Raw genomic sequence first — 17264 nt, forward strand, 5'->3', positions numbered from 1 at the left:
TCTTCCTTCTTATGTTTCCATGGGTAATCTTCTATTTAGTAGCAAGAACTACTGGCTAAGTACCCAGATTTATGGCAGCACTCCACATTTTCCCAACCCTGGTCTTTTTCTTTAGATCTTTCTACCATATATTCTTTCTGCATTAATTAGAAATTTCAAGTTCCTCTAAACTTTGCAAAAGGAATATCTTCTGGAGTATTCCATCACACTACAAAGTTTCTTTATTTTAGATCTAATTTATATTACTCACTGCGACCCATGTTTGTGTTAGTGTATACATTAGCATAAAACAGCAGCATGGTGCTGAAGACTTACTTATAAAGCAAAAATCAGATCATAGGAAAAAAATGTCATCCACTCACTACTTTGTTTCGTGACCATTTGAGTTCATTTATAGAGCTATAAATCACATGTAAAATTCTCTTGTTTCCATGTAACAGATAAATGTTATGGTTTTCAGTCATCATCAGCTACTCTTGCTCCTGTTACCAGTGACAACATTTTATTTTCTGTTCAAGCTATGTCTTTGTGTGTTTTCTTGATTGTGGCAGGAATGAGATCTATGGCCTTGTTCTCTGATGTGTCGAATCACCCATTCATGATTAAAATCCATTCCTAGATTAGAGCCCAGATGCCTTATTTTTTGTGTATTTGTCAGTCTGGGTAATTATAAATTACTTGAATGATGATATACTTCTTAGCTATTATTCTTTGTATTACCACAAAGACAGCCAGAAAAGAGTGCTATCACTTTAAACTGATTCTGAGCAGAGGATATTGCTTTGGTCCCTGATTTCTTTCTCTTTCCACAAGTGGACAGTTAAGGGTTTTTCTTCTGGGAATTCCATTATGTACTCTCCTTTGTCTTTAACTTGAAACACTATAGGCTTAATATCAACATAGACACATAAATTCTTCAGAGATTTCTAGGGCTTTTCAGTATAGGGTTTCTAGCTTTACATTTCCAATATAACCTTTCAATTTACCAAATATCTATAGGAGAAATCAGCCATATCTATGCAATATGTCTCATTTCCTGTTTGATTACAGTTCCCCAAGTCCCCAAATGTCTCTAATTTGCTATGGAATCTTCTGGCTAGCTCATAATTTAAGCAAATGCCACAGAACAAAAAACTCCTTGCAAAGAACATTTCACCTGTAAACATCTTTCCCTTCTCTAGAATGCTGATTCCTCCAATTGCCTTGATTCAGCAGTTCTTTATTGCCTGTAAGCAGATATTTGCTTGTAATTTTTAGGCTTTCCATTCAGCATGCATGGAGAATTCCAAGCTGCTTATTTTTTTGCTTTTATTTTATAAAGTTAGAACCATTTAAGAAGTTTCTCTAAATATTTGGGAAACACGGGTTTGGAATGGAGGATATTGTTCAATAATGATCTAATGATTATCTTAGAGAATGGCTGCTGATATACTACCTGTATTTGTTCTTTAAAATGTAATTATAATGGTCACAACTCCATCCTCCAAGTGCAGCTACACTCTGATTTTCTTTAGTATTTCTTTAGTATTAGATTGGGTTGTTAACACGCTCATGTCAGTCACTATTGATAAACTGGCTTCCTTTATACGTGCATTCCCATGGGCCTGCTATACCACTTAATATAACTCTAAATCCTTTCATTTCCTTATGAATGGAGCAATGACATTCTTTCTGATGGAAGCATAGGGTTCCATTGTCCTCATCCAATGAGGGACATCTGGGTGATTTTATATCTTAGCTATGGTAAACAATGCTGCAATGAACATAATTGTGCTGATGGCTTTAGTGTGGCCTGGTTTGTGGTCATTTGGGTAAATGCCCATGAGTGGGATTGCTGTGTCATAAGGGAGCTCTATGTTTAATCTATTGAAGAATCTCCATACAGCTTTCCAGAGTGGTTGAATTAACTTTACATTCCAACAAACAGTGTAGTAGTGTTATCTTTTCACCACATCCTGGCCAGCATCTCTTACTGTTAGTTTTCTTGATAATGGCCATTCTAACTGGGATGAGGTAATGTCAATGTTGTTGTGATTTGCATTTCTCTTGTGGCTAGAGATGTTGAAAATCTATTCATGTATCTATTGGCCATTCTTATTTTTTCCTCTGAAAAGTCTCTCTTTAAGTTTTTAACCCACTTATTAATGGGGTTGTTTCTTTGAGGATTTGATTTTGGGTGGTTTAATTTTTTAAGCTCTAACTATACTTTAGATACGAGGCCCTTGTCTGATGCATAACTACTAAAGATCTCCCATTCTGTTAGCTTTCTATTAATCTTGGTAGCTAGGTCCTTTGGCATGCAGAAACTCTTCAGTTTGATGCAACCCCATTTATCTAGTTTTTCTCTGATTTGTTGTGATTCTGGATCTTTACTTAGGAAGTTTTGACCTGTGCCAAGGATCTCTAATGATTCCCCTATCCCTTCCTGTAATATTTTCAGGGTATCTTGTCTTACATTGCAGACTTGGATTCATTTAGAATTGATTCCGATGCAGGGTGATATATAAGATTCTAGCTTCAGTTTTCTATACATGTTCATTTGCCCCCTCCAACTCTCAAGCCTTCACAGTGCCCTGTGCTCTGGGTTCAGGAAAGTCTGTAGTGAAAGAAGATCTCGGTTTAGCAGATGGCTGAGTGATAGGTGAGACCACAGTGATCTGATGTCAAAGTTACTGTTCCTCCCAAATCTCTACTACAATAACATTCATATAAACTTATAAACATATATACACATAAACTTAGTCTAAGATTACCTCCAAAGTGGAGAGGTATCCCGAAAAGGTATCGATTCATATCTCCCATTATCTCTTCCCTTAACAGAGAAATTCCTACTGGGAATGAGAGTACGAATAACTTCTTTTAAGTGGAATATTACAGGACACAGTAGGGCTCAAGTAAGTTGAAGGGTAGAAACACTTAGTATGCATTGGAGCATAATTTATGTTTGAGAAAGGAAAATAAGCATAAACATCCAAATGTGACTCTTAATGCTGACACACAAAAAACATTGCCAATTAAGAACATCTGGTGAGACGAAAAACTTCATATGGACTCTGATGAAAACCGAATTTGTGAGCAGAAAGATCAAAAAAGGGAAACATAAAAGATTGCCTCGCTTTGAAACCTGGTTTCTCCAGAAAAACATGTGAAACTATGGTCTTTCTCAGCTTTGATATTATGCCTCAGCATTTATTTGTGTGTGTGTGTGTGTGTGTGTGTGTGTCCTGAGGCTTGAACTCTGTGACTGGGCATTGTCCCTAAGTATTTTTGCTCAAGGCTAGCACTCTACTTCTTGAGCCACACTCCATTTTAGCTTTTTGGTGAGTAATTGAGATAAGAGTCTCATCTAGTTTTCTTCCTGGACTGACTTTGAATCATGACCCTCAGATCTTAGCCTTCTGAGTAGCTAGGATTACAAATATAAACCACCAATATCCAACTCTTGATCATTTCTTAAAATGAGATAAGTGAACAATTACTAGTACTCTTCTATTCTTGCAAACAGAGGCAGTAATATAAAGAATTTAAAATCATACATGACATTCTGTGAGTCCTAAAGGATATCCTAATGATTATTTAAAAATATAAAATAAAAATAAATCAGTAATAAAGTATCTACAGAAATCATCTTAAATGAAGCTAGACTTGGTTGAAGATTGGAGGGAAATTACTTGATTTGACAGATGATGCAATAATTTTACAAGTTCCCAGGCAAAGAACTCATAGTATAAATGAATAGGTTGGAGGTATTTGAAAGAAAAATAAACTGTAATAGAATGATTCTTCTTCTGATTTAAGATATCATTTCCACAAAACTTTGGAAGAAGAGTATTTTAAAAAATGGAACTCATCTGTAATCTCTAAAACAGGCAGGCTCCAAAGTTCCAGACACCACTTTGGCTGGCTACATAGTGAGACCCTATCAATTATTTTTCAATACGCAAAATAGATGTCAGTTATAATAAAATTCCACCATCAAAAGTATGGAATCTTATGATAACCTAACCAAACTAAGGTGAAATAAGAATAAATATACTGCAAAGACAGAGTTTGAAATGTTTAATATGAGTGTTATTATATGTAACACAAGAAAAATAATGGAATGGAAAAGCAATGTAATAGAAAGTTTCTTCTTACAAGTACCTGCTAAATATATTTTGAATATATTCTATAAGGTTATATTTATTATTACACAAGTAAAAATAAAGAAAACTAGAATGAATACTGCCCCCCACACGCCATGCAACCCTATCCTATGCGACTAAACCTTCAGAACAGCCTTAATGACTATTTGTGAGCACTCATCTCTCCTCCCTGGAAAGGATGTTTTTCATTCAGAGAAATTCTGCACTCAGCCCCCAAACTAACATTGTTTTCCTATTACTACTTTGCAAGTATCAGTCTGTGCAGGGTCGAAGGCAGGGTTCTACTCCATCCACTGTGTAGAGAATTGACACCGCCTATGCTTTCAAGGACCTAGCTGTCTAATTGAGGAGATAAGGATTACTAGAAGGTAATTTGTAATTAAAAGCAGTAGAACTTTAGCGTAACATTAGACAGATCACTGTAAGTTTCAACTTGAAAAAAGAAAAGAGTTTGGAATGTGATTTGGCTTTAAAGGACAGAGTCCATTCTACAAGATAGAGTTAATTTGGTAGGTAGGATGAAGACAGCCCACAGGAAAGATATCTATCTTTATATCAGATAGAAATATCTAGCAAGGAAAATGAGGCAAAGCAGATTTTCAATGGCCTTTTAATTCATGATTGAGAACACACTAAATTTATAAAGTACTGTGGTATGTTCTGTACTCTAAAATAAACAAAATAGGCTGCCCATCCAGGCTTTAGATGATTTTTACCAACTTGTGGTAAACAGAAAAGTTTGTGCACAGCAGAATTTCAGTGTTTTTCTAGGAAGTGTTTGCCCTCAGTTTATTAAAAATGAACGCCTTTGATTTGGAGAATAACTCAGAGAAGGATTTGTTTAAGATAACATATTATACTTGATTGTATAATTTGGTGATTTGGTTTTTATTCAATAATGACCATTCTTTTATCACTAATGGATATACTAGTAGTCATTCAATTTTGTTTAAAATTAAAAACCAAATTTAGAAAATAAGTCAAACTTTTTAGCAAGATCCAGGCAATGATAACTCCTGCCTTTTCTAGCTACTCATTAAGATCAAATCTGAGGATCACAGTTCAAAGCCAATCTTAACAGAAGAGTCCTTGAGACTCCATTGCCAGTTAACCTTCAAAGAGCCACGCTGGAGTACCAGCGAAGACAGAACACATGGAAGCGAACTCAAATCCTGGAATTGGTACAAACAAAAACAAAAGAAGTTTCCCTTTCAATAAGTGTCTCATTAAATTGGAGCTTTTTATTTTAGCAACAAAAAAATCCATTATGTAACTTTCATCTTTATTTAATACCTATAGTGAATATACTATAAGTACAATATCATGTAACTAATGATTTTAGGCTTGGAACTGTTATTCCTAGTTCTGAATAACTTTGTTCATGCATTTGTAATATAAAAGTGTAACCTAATTCCTTAACACAAGGTCATCATTAGTCTACCTTTTTAAGTCTGCTCTATTTCATAATCTCAGTGCTATCTCTTGGGGAACTAAGCTTTACTTAACACAAAGAGACTTAACACAAAGAGACGTACCAGATTAATCCCAATATTTAATTCTAACTGTAAGCTATATATGTAAATCCTAAGGTTTTAGTAAGGAATGAGATTACAGATCACCATCAACTGTGTGTGAACTTCTATCTCTATGTATTTGGCTCCAAATTTTACTGTCTTTCAGAAATAAAAACCTTAATGACATTTTTTGTGATCATTAAAGATCAAGAATATCTACTATTCATATTAATTTATTTGATAGATATTTTCCAATTTTATAATCCTACTCATTAAAAATAAATCCATTAACAATTTTTAAATAAATCATCATTGAAATGATGATTTTGCTCATGTTTACTAAAGGATTCTCTATCCTGCCGGTTAGTCAACTTTCTATTGTTGTGACAAAACATCTAAATGAATCAACAAAAGTTTATTTTGAGTCCTTTTAGTGGCTTAAATCAAAACACTGGGCCATTCCTTTGAGCCTGTGGCAAAGCAGTATTTCTTGGTAGAACCATGTCACAGTGTTGCATAGCAGAATTTCTTGGTAGAACCATGTTGCCCAGTGTTGCATAGCAAATGCCATTTTGCATACAAAGAGAGAGCAGAGAATGGAGTCTATGGTGTCAATGTCAGTTTTCACACCACCAGGGAACTGGAATATTTTCCATTAAGACCCAGTTGTTAAACTAAAGTTCTACCTTTCTCCACTCTTAGCCCAGGATGGGAACTCAGCCTTAATCACAACCTTCTCAGCATAAGATTTAAAATCAAAGCCATAGTATTGTCTTTTTTCACACTGGAACATTTTGAACATTTTTTTTATCCTTATTATTTTCACTATTCCTTTGCAATACCAATTCTGCTTCTCCAAATTCATTAATTTCCTTTGTGCTTTCATTTTTAGGCTAACATTTAAAAAGCAAGTTTGGGAGGTCATTTGAATATTATTGCGGGGCCACATCACTTTAAGCTTACAGTACACAAAGGTTATGATAAGAGATATTTTCCATGTTGAATAAGCAGCTGGTTCAATGCATTTTCTGGAACACTTTCTTTCAACTTTCACAATATATTGGTGGTTAAATGTAGGTATTTAAGTTTGACGCACTTTGGAAATCACAGGATTTTTTTTTTGTTTATTTTGTATTTCTTTTACATTGTCAGGTTTGTAACACACAAGGTTCCCATAGTTTATTTTTGTCCTTCAAAGGAGAACTCACAGCTGGTGTTGTAATGTGCTTAATTTCTCTACAGAGTATAGCCATTTAAAATGCTGTTTTTATCCACAGGGTTTCAAGAAAAACACTTAGTGATTCCTCCCATTCCTAAGCAAAGTCGTGCATGTAGAATGTGCTCTGAGTTCCAAATCAAGCCTCAAATATCCTCTAATGAATGCGGAAGCAAATGTGTCCTGTTGAGTCACCAGTGTCGTGTCATGTGGAGGCTGGGACATGATGTTTTGTTCTTCTGTGGCTGTGCTCTCTCCTAGATGCCAAGTTTATTGAGCTAAACCTGACAGAATTACACTGCCATTTCTCATAAGGTAGAAACATAAACCTTCAGTGGTGAGAAGTTAAACCCTCTGTGTACCATCCTGACTCTAAAAAAGTTAAGCATGAATTCAATTGCAGGCATTTGTTTTAGAAGATCATTTACTTCAGGAAGAAAAATACACTTATAAACTTTTCTCCTCCTGTTTGGGGAAATGCTCTTGATTATTTTCTGCTGTCATTGTTCATTTGTTTTCCTGGGATTTCTGGTTGTTTTGTTTCATGATTGATTTGTTTTGTGGGTTTTCCAACCCACACTTCACCCCACACCCCATTACATCCTCCTACTCAATGACAATCAAAGGAAATTTTAAAAATAATTAGATCTGCTAATTATACCATTCCCATTGCATGGAACATTGTTTTTCTGTCTTTTTCTGACAATATAGCTTCTGTAATTGTGCCACCATTTACTTCCTTCCTAAAACCCACAGACCTGCAAGGGTCACCTTGTCCCCCACACAGTCTCGTGGGAATGTGTGGATCTTTCAATAAGTTTTCAGTTAGAATTCCATGTTCACAAATTCCTCTAAAGATTAATACTCATGTGGTGAGTAGTTCCTTCTGCTTTGGTTCATCCATGCCCAAATAAGTAAATTACTCTTTGTTAAAGGTAAAAATTAGAGGATTATTTTTAATATTATTCCACTTATCTCTACTTCTAGAATTATATTGTTGTGGTATGCTTATGAATTATTTTGCATTTTAAGTTGGACTCTTTATTTTTTAAGCTATATTTCCTTTATTTGACTTTCTCTTAAGTTAACATGAAAACCATGTCTTATTACCTAGCAGGTTCAGTGAAATTCTTCAAATGCACATTTTTATTCCAAATAATTTATATTTAAATTTTAGCATCTGATACTAAATTGTAGTGTCTTGGATGCACACACTTGTACATAATTAATGGCAAGAGAATATTTGCAAAGCAGTTTTAAAGAATAAATACATTGTAGCTTTATAGGGAGAACTAATAGCTTATTGAGGGTGAAAACAGAGACTGAAAGAAAAATGAAAAAGAAAGTTGCAAGTATTATTATCTGATATCTGCTGAAAAAGAAATATTAATGGACTAACCTCTAGTCTCCTCTGAAACTACAGTCTGAATTTATTGATGCACTGTGTAGAGTAAATGGAGTGATGGTAAATATTTTTCTAGTGTTATTTATGAATATAAAAGCAGAAAGCTTAGACAATAGATAGGTATGCTCTCAAAGATTTTAATGATTATCAAGGAGGACTACAGCAGATGGTCAAGAGATGACATTCTGGGGCGTGAATCAGAACATACTGACGTGTTGGATCACACAGTTATGATTTGGCAGATTGACAGGCCAGGCCACAGGCTGTTTACAAACTTAAATGAGTAGGCAGAGTCCAGAGTGTGAAAACTGAGCTTAGGGTCACAGTAGGATTGTCAAAAAGGAATAAGAGGGAACGTGTATGGCTACATGGGAGACTATAAAAAGATTATATATTGAAGCATACAGAGTTGTATTAGTTTGGATTTAATTTCTTAACACATGCCAGCATACGAGGAAATTGTGACCCAAGACAAGCTGCTGCTGATTGTAGTTCAAGTCATTCTTTATCAAGTACCTATTCTGTTAAGGCAGCTCTACAAGAAATCAAACAAGCATTGTTTTGTGCATAGTCTCCATTATTTAAATTATGAATGGGTCTTCTATTTGCTAGAGGACAAGAGAAAAATCGAATGCAGTGTGAAGTTGTGCATATTCATCTGGAGAGAAGTCCAGGTTCTATTTTGTAGCTCTATTCTAGACAAATAAGAAAAAAAATCTTACAATAAAGGGTTGGTATAATTAGAGAGATACAGCTAAGGAACTTAAATGTTTCTGCTGTTCTGATAGATTTCAAAGAAGTGTTGAAAGTGTCTGCTGGCTATGATTAAGATAAAACATAATTTCAGCCTACATTATAAAACAAAGAATTCCCTGAAATAGAAGTTTGTACATATCTAGTATATTAGTTTCACAGAACACATGGTTTCAACAATTTCTAAGATGCAAGGTAATTTGGTATTTTTAAAGGGATGTTTACTTGTTACCAAGAATACTTCAAAAGTATAGTTTAATTTAGCAAGTGATATTTCAATTTACTAAAATAATAACTAGAATCCACCCAGAAAGATCTTTCAAAACATGAGCAAAATAATGGGATAGGTAATACCTAAGTTTAGTAAAATTATATGTACAATCAAAAGATGGATGTAACTTGTATATAGTATTCTTACTCTGTAGTATTTAACATTTTACATTAAGTATATTCATAAAACATATCCCTGAAATTATTGGCAATTATAAGTTATGAGTAGAATTCTTGTACCTACAATAAACATAACCACTACAATAAGCCTGTTACTTGTGATTTTCATGAGTTGTGGTCAAAAATACTAAAGCCAGAGCCACTGTTGGCTCAAGCCTGTAATCCTAACTTTTAAGGAGGCTGAGATCTGAGGATCAAGGTTCAAAGCCTGCCCGGGCAGGAAAGTCCATGGGATTCTTATCTCCAATAAACCACCAGAAAACCAGAAGTGGCACGGTAGCCCAAGGGGTAGAGACTTAGCCTTGAGCTGAGGGACAGTGCCCAGGCCCAGAGTTCAAGCCCTATTACTGACCAAAAAAATACTAAAACCATCAGTGGCTAGAACCATGGTTCAATAGTACAGCTGCCTGAAGAACACGAGGCCCTGAGTTCAAACTCTAGCACAACTCCCCTCCCCCCGCAAAAGATTTAAAAAACCCTCAAACCCAACAATTTGATATTTCTGTGCACATATTATCCAGCTCAGTTGGTACTGAAAAGCTGTTCATTCATTTTGCATTATTGTCAGCTTTATTTAAATCCTGGTGATTTGCTGAGTGGTTTCTAGACTTTAATTTTGTGAAAATCTGCCTCTCTAAATGAATGCCGTACTTGCAAAGCAAAGCAAAAGGCATAACAATCCTCTGAGCCAAAAAAGGTATACAATGTGCTTAATTTCAGTAATAAAATGAAAATTTATTTTTTTTTTACCTTGAATGGAAGGTGGTTCTAATTATGGGAAAACTAAATTAGGCAGCTGTGGTATTTGAGAATGAATACTGAGAAAGATAATCATGGCCTAAGTAAGTCCACCTTTGGCAACCAGCAATTTTTATAATATAACATATAGCATATATTGTAGCTCAGGCTTACTGTATATACAATAATTTTAGGTTATATACAGTCTGTACTTCATGAATGTTCATGTTTCCCCAATGGTAATCTCCATGGACCCATATTCTATAGACATGAATAATTTTGTTAATATTAATATTGTTATATTTTACTTCTAAAGAATCTGCAGCAATCAGATATTATATATAAGCAAGAAAACCTCTCTACTTTTTACTGTATGTTTTCTTATACTTTTGATATGAACTGTCTAAATAAGTTATGGTATTACATTCTTATAGCTTTTCACAATGTACTACTACTATATTCTCCCTGCCTTTCCAAATTATAATCTTTCCTTCTCCCTTTCTACTTGCTTTCCCTCACTTTCTATGTTCATGTCTTTAAAAACATAGTGATTTCATATATAAAACACATGATATTTGTTTCTGAATCTTATTTATTTCTCTCAACATGATCTCCATCGCCCCCATTTTCCTATAAATTATAGAATTTTGTTCCTCCTTAGGGATAAATCCATATTGTGCTCCATTTGCTCTCTTTGTTGATGGACACCAAGGGTGATTTCAAAGCTTAGCTACTGTGAATGTTACAAAAATATACAGAGTTTGGCAGGAATCACTACTGTATGATTACTGATCCCTTTGGTTATATAGTATTAGGATAGTTTCATTTTAGATTTTCTTTTCTGGAATATCTGCACTGAGATCAAAAGGACTGGGATAATTTGCATTCCTCTCAACAATATAATACCTGGCAGAGTTTTCATGCTTAACTCTTGAGATCTTAGTACATTTTGTTTAGTCCATGGGTTTTTTGCTTTTGTTTTTGTTTTTCCTATTTTGTTTGCTGGAAATAGCCTCAAATACATTACCCAGCTACCTCCACCTCTCATTCAACTGGGATTACAAGCATGTACTGCCTTGCCTGGTTATTTATAGATTGATTGGTTGATAATGGTAGAAAAGACTGAAATATCACATTGTTCTACATTTTCTTTATGACTATGGATGTTGAATATGTCTGTATTTTACTAATCATTTATAGATTTTCTGAAAAGTTCCTGTTTTTCCATTTATTCATTAGATTTTTCTTATACTTTTTACTAGCCATTTATAGATTTTCTGAAAATTGTACATTTTTCTAATTACTAATTAGATGGTTCTGTGTTGCATAACTTTTTCTTCATATGTTATTGATATAAACTCTTTGCCAGATGAATAGCAGGCAAAGAAATATCCTACCATATTGAGTGTCATTTTTTGGAATACTTCATTCTAGTAGTTGTCTTTTGCTGTGATTTTTAAAAAAAATTTGATGCACTCTATTTTTATGATTATTTTGTTTCAAATCCTATATGAAATCCCTTACATTTTAAATTGAGGTTTTTTTGTTTCACTATTGAATTTGTGGACGTTTAATTTTCCTACTATCATCTGTAAAAGCGAACATAAATTTACAACACCTTTGAGAATTTGGTGCATATATCTGAGTAGCATTGCTTCTAAGTCTTCCGCTGTATTATTCCCTTGGGCTACATATCTGGTTTTGTGCCAAGTTCACATTTTTTAAATTTTTTTAATTGTAAAGATACTGCACAGAGGGGTTATAGTTACATGAGTAACTCCTTTGTTTTTACCCTACTCTCCCTTCCTCCTCAACTCCCCAACTCCTCCCTCCCCACCCCCAAGTTCTAAAGTTTATTTTCAACATAGTGTCTTCTATGTCTCATTGTTACAATGGGTCAACCTGTATCCTTGATTCAGCATTTTGTTATTTCCTTTCCCCTCCCCAAATTACAAAAATGTATATACAAATACAGGGCACCAGAATCAAATACAGTGACAACAGGGGTTATACCATAGTGGGAAGAATATGGTTTTTGTTCAACTCCGCAGTAAAAATTTCAGGTCAGGCCTCGTGATATTGTCAGCGTTGCTCTTTTTGCTCAAGGTGCTTTCATTATATGGGGCCCATTTGACTTCCATAAAAAAAAAAAAAAAAAAAAAAAAAAAAAAAACGCCGGGCACGGGTGGCTCACGCCTGTAATCCTAGCTACTGAGGAGGCTGAGATCTGAGGATCACGGTTCAAAACCAGCCCGAGCAGAAAAGTCTGAGCAGAAAAGTCCGTGAGACTCTTATCTCCAATAAACCACTAGCAAACTAGAAGTGGCTCTGTGGTTCAACAGCACCCGGGTCCAGAGTTCAAGCCCCACGACCGACAAAAAAAATAAATAAATAAAAATAAAATAAGAAGAAACTTCCTTCTATTTCTGTGAGAAATATTTTACTGAAATTCTGATATGATTCTGATATGAACTGCATGGAATCTATGAATTGTTTAACCATTCCTAAAGTGTTTATTTTTGTCATTCCATGGACGTGGGAGGCCTTTCAATTTTCTAGAATCTTTCTCAAATTCTATATTTAGTATTTTATAGCTTTAATAGTCAAAGCCTGATTTCAAGTGATTCCTCGGTAATTTTAGTTTTGAGGCTGTTGTGAATGAAATTGTATTATCAGTTTCAATCTCAGTCAGCCCATTATTACTATGTAGAAAAGACACTCTTGACTTTCATTGTTATTTTTCTGTTCTGCTACTCTGCTAAAAACGGTTAGGGAAGTCTAAGAGTTAGGAGGTAGAGCTGTTGTGAAGGTCTAAATATAAACTAAGATGATCCTACAAAAGAGAACCATTTGGGTTCTTTATTTTCTGTTTGTAATTTTTGTGTGTGTGAAAATACCATACAGAGGGGTTACAATTACATGGGCAAGGCAATGAGTACATTTCTTATCAAGCATTGTTGCCGCCTCCTTTGTTTTCCTATACCATCCCTTCCCCTCTCCACCCCCCACCCCCATACCCCCCACTCTTACCACCTCCTCCCACCCCCCCTTCCCCCACCCTGCCAAAGTTGTAAGGTTCGTTTTTCGACATAACGTCTTGTACATTTCATTGTTGTATAAATTTTTTTAAAACAAAATTACATTACAACAATGTAGTCTTTTTTTAAATTTATCATATTGCAAACACATCCTTTTACTGAATGCAAGCACTATATTGAATAAGAGAGTGGATACCTTTGGATCTTTTCTGATTTTATATTTTATCATGAAAGCTATTTTGTGTGGGGGAAGAGTTGTTTTTGAATGTATTTAGATGGCACATTGTGTTTATTGATTTGTATGTCTTCCAACATTCTTTCATCCTTGGAATTAAGGCAACTCAATTATCTTTTTTTGTATGTTGTTGAATTTACGTTTTAAGTTTTATATTAAGGATTTTTGCCTCTATTCATCAAGTTAACTAGTCTATAGTTACCTCTGCTCTATTAAGTATATATTTGGTTATAGTACCAGCATAATACTACTTTTGTAGGAAGAATTTGGGACACAGTTATATTTCCTGGAATAGTTCGAGGAGAATTTGATGTTAGTTCTTTAAAGGTGTGGTTGAATTCAGCAGTAAATTAATTAGGACTTCTGCTTTTTTGGTACATTATTTTTATTTTTAGCTTTACATTAGCATATATTTGTGCTTTGAAAGTTTCATTGTGATACTTCCATACATGTACATAGTGTTCTTTGAAAAAAACATACACCTTTTAGCATGTTTCCTTTCCTTTTCCTCCTGACCATTTTCCAAACAGCATTATGATGTACTCAAATATATAAATGTATATGCTATATTAAAACATATGCCTACCACTGGCTTGGCAGCAGCATGAGATTGCTTGGTTCTCAGTCTTTTAAGAAATCTTCCTACTGATTTTCATACTGGTTTCACCAGTGTACATCTTCACAACAGTGTCTGAATGTGACTTCTACCCCTGCATCCTAACCAGCATTCCTTGTTGTTATTCTTGTTGATGGCCATTCTGACAGGGCTGAGATGGAATTCTAGTTTGGATTTCCATCTTCTTTATGATTAAGAATGTTGAATATATCTTTGTGTTCTCAGAAAGCTAGCTGATGAATTTGCTTGTAATTAATTGATTAGATTGTTAAACATTTGCTCCTTAATTGTTTGAGCTCTTTGTATACCCTGAATAGTAACCATTTCTCCGTTGAATGGCTAGTGAAGACTTTTCTCCCTTTCCTAGGCTGTTATTTGAGTCTAGAATTTGTTGCTTTTGAACTGCAGAAACATTTAATTTGATAAAATTCCTTTTGCCCATTCTTGCTCTTTCTTCTTGGACAATGGACTTGTAATCCAGAAAGAAATAAGCATGACTATATCCTTCAGAAATTTCTCTGTGTGTGCCCATATTAAGTTCAACGTTTGAAGCCTCACATTAAAAAATAAATCTATTTGGAATTAATTTTAATTTGTTTCTTCTATTCTTCTCTGTTGGTCTTCATTTCTGTCTTTGTGCCAGGCTATTTCTGTTTCTTGTATAGCAAATTTAAAGTCCATTGTTGTAATATCTCCAGTATGCTCTTCTTAATGTCAAAGGATTGATTTTGCTATTCTGATTCTTTCATGATTCCATATGAATTTCCTTATTGGACTTCTATTTCTGCACTAAAAGGGCTTTTGGTCTATGATGATATTGCATTATCTATAAATTTCTATTGGTGATGTAGACATTCATGTAATATTTATGCAAAAATCTTTATAATTATTTTGATTTGCTGCAGCTTATAGATTGCTTAATTGGTTGATACCATCTGTGTTAACTTTATACATTTCAACAAGCTTTTTCATTTTAGTGAATATATTTCAAAGTATTCCTTAATGATTACCTTTATTTCATTGATATCTACTCTTCATCTCAATGTTATCAACTTAAGGCATTTTATTTATTTATTTTAGTTAGTCTGACTAAGGGTTTACGGATCTTGTGTACTTTTTCAAAAGTGCACCCCACTGTTTCATTTACTTTATTTTTTAGAGATATTTTAATATGTGGCCTTTTCTGTCCTAGAGATTTCCTCACCTTCTTCAGTGATAGGATTACAGATAGGATCCACTAAACCTAGTGAAACATACCATATTCTGGTATTTACAGTAATTTCTGCACCAGTATTTATAAATTATTTCCATGTAACTATTTATGATTGGTCTTGGTTTTGTAAGACCTTAGGCTATATCATTAGAGTATTTCATATCTTATTATTTAGAATTATATTTATTGTACCAAAAGGATCTAAGTTGTATTTTAATTTTTATTTAATTCTGGAATATTTTAAATTTATCACCATTTATTTCCACTTACCAGTTTTGTTCAATGCTATTATTTGATATCATATGCTATTAAGGCTTCTGTAATTCCCATGCTATTTATTTCAATTTTACTGAAGTGTGATGAGAGGAGATACAAGAAGTTATTGGAATCCTTATTACTTGCTCAGAGTTAATTTTGGTCTAAAATTTGATCTGTTTTTAAAACATTCCAGGAGCTAATGAAAAAAAACATAAATTCTGTAGCTGTTATAGGAAATGTTCCGTGAAGCTTTTTCTGTCCATTTGATCTATGGAACAGTTTAACTCTACAGATTGTTGATTTTTCTATGTCTGGATTATCTATCTATGGATGAGAATAAAGAAGTCACTCACTGTTATTGTATTTGGATCTCTTCCTTTATTTGAATCCAATAGTGCTTGTTTTTATAAAATTGAATATAAATGTATAAATGCTCTGTATCCTAGGTGATCTCTTCCGTTATTAAGGTAGGATAACTTTTTGATGTGAAGTCCACTGTGTTAGATATGAATCTAGCTCCTGATTATGTTTAGCTTCTCATTTGTCAAAGCATTTTCCTTCTATTCACCCTCATTGTAATGTGTCTTTGCCTCTATTATTTTTACAGACAGCAAAAAGAGGTACTTTCTGTGTAAATCGAACTAGTCTGAGTCTTTAATTTGGAAAATGTTAATAGCTAACATAAAATGTGACTCTTAATTTCAGTATACTTACAGTTAATTTGAATACTATTTGTTCTTCCCCTTAGTCTTCAAGATGCACTGAGATGAACATGCAGAATTCATGTCTAATTTCTTCATTTTTTATAGAATTAGTTCTCATTTCAGGTCTGACTTTCTTTCACATGTGTGTGTAGGATTAATTTAATTGTCTTCTGATATGTTAAGCCAATATCTCTCGCAATTCAGAGTTGCTTTTAGTTGTGCATATCTTAGAAGGACTTTTTTCTCCATCAACTATTGTGTATAACTTTGCTGGAAATGCTAATATTTGTTGGCAGCTATTTCCTCTCAGATTTTGAATTATACCACTATATGGTTTCTTATCTTTTAGATTTTCTGAAGAGAAATCTCTGGAAAATCTTATGAGTTTTCCATTGTAAATAAGGTAATGGTTTACTCTTGAAGCATTTTCAGAATATGTTCTTTTCTCTGTTACTGAAAATTTCACTATAAGGAGGAGTGGAGAATACTTTATCCTTTTTTATTCAATATGCTTCTTGTATTTTTATGCCCATGCTTTTCAATAGACTGGAGACATTTTCAGCTGCAATTCCAATGAACATGTTTTATATAGTGTATGTCTTTTCTTTTGGATTTTGTCCCTCTATATGTTCCAGAGCTCCTGAAACTTGTAACTCTTTATTATTCTAAATGCAAAATATATATTTTACATTTCCTCTTCTCATTACCTAAAGTTAGGAAACTTCTCCATAACCCAAATGTTCTGGGATACAAATCCAGCATATTACCTATTCTTAATTCAAACCCAAATATTCTATGTCTAACTTCATACAAAATGTTGCATGTTAAAGTTAAAAATCAGCACGGGTACACCTTATTAAAGATTGCCAATATTGTGAAGTTGACAATAACAATTCTCATCCCAACATATTCTTCCTTCAATATTCCCTGTGTGTATGCTGCTTCTTAAAATGTTTTTTTGATGGTAATGATTTAAAAC

The 17264-nt window shown here is 33.9% G+C and overlaps 1 protein-coding gene across 1 annotated transcript in view; it reads left to right on the forward strand.

Annotated features, from left to right (window-relative positions):
* The window catches only part of Cdh18 (cadherin 18), a 213375-nt gene that overhangs the window by 184543 nt on the left and 11568 nt on the right, over positions 1-17264 (forward strand). The window lies entirely within an intron of this gene.

The sequence above is a fragment of the Dipodomys spectabilis genome, unplaced genomic scaffold (genome assembly GCF_019054845.1).
Source record: "Dipodomys spectabilis isolate Male_0828 unplaced genomic scaffold, ASM1905484v1 ptg000179l, whole genome shotgun sequence".
Classification (NCBI taxonomy): Eukaryota; Metazoa; Chordata; class Mammalia; order Rodentia; family Heteromyidae; genus Dipodomys; species Dipodomys spectabilis.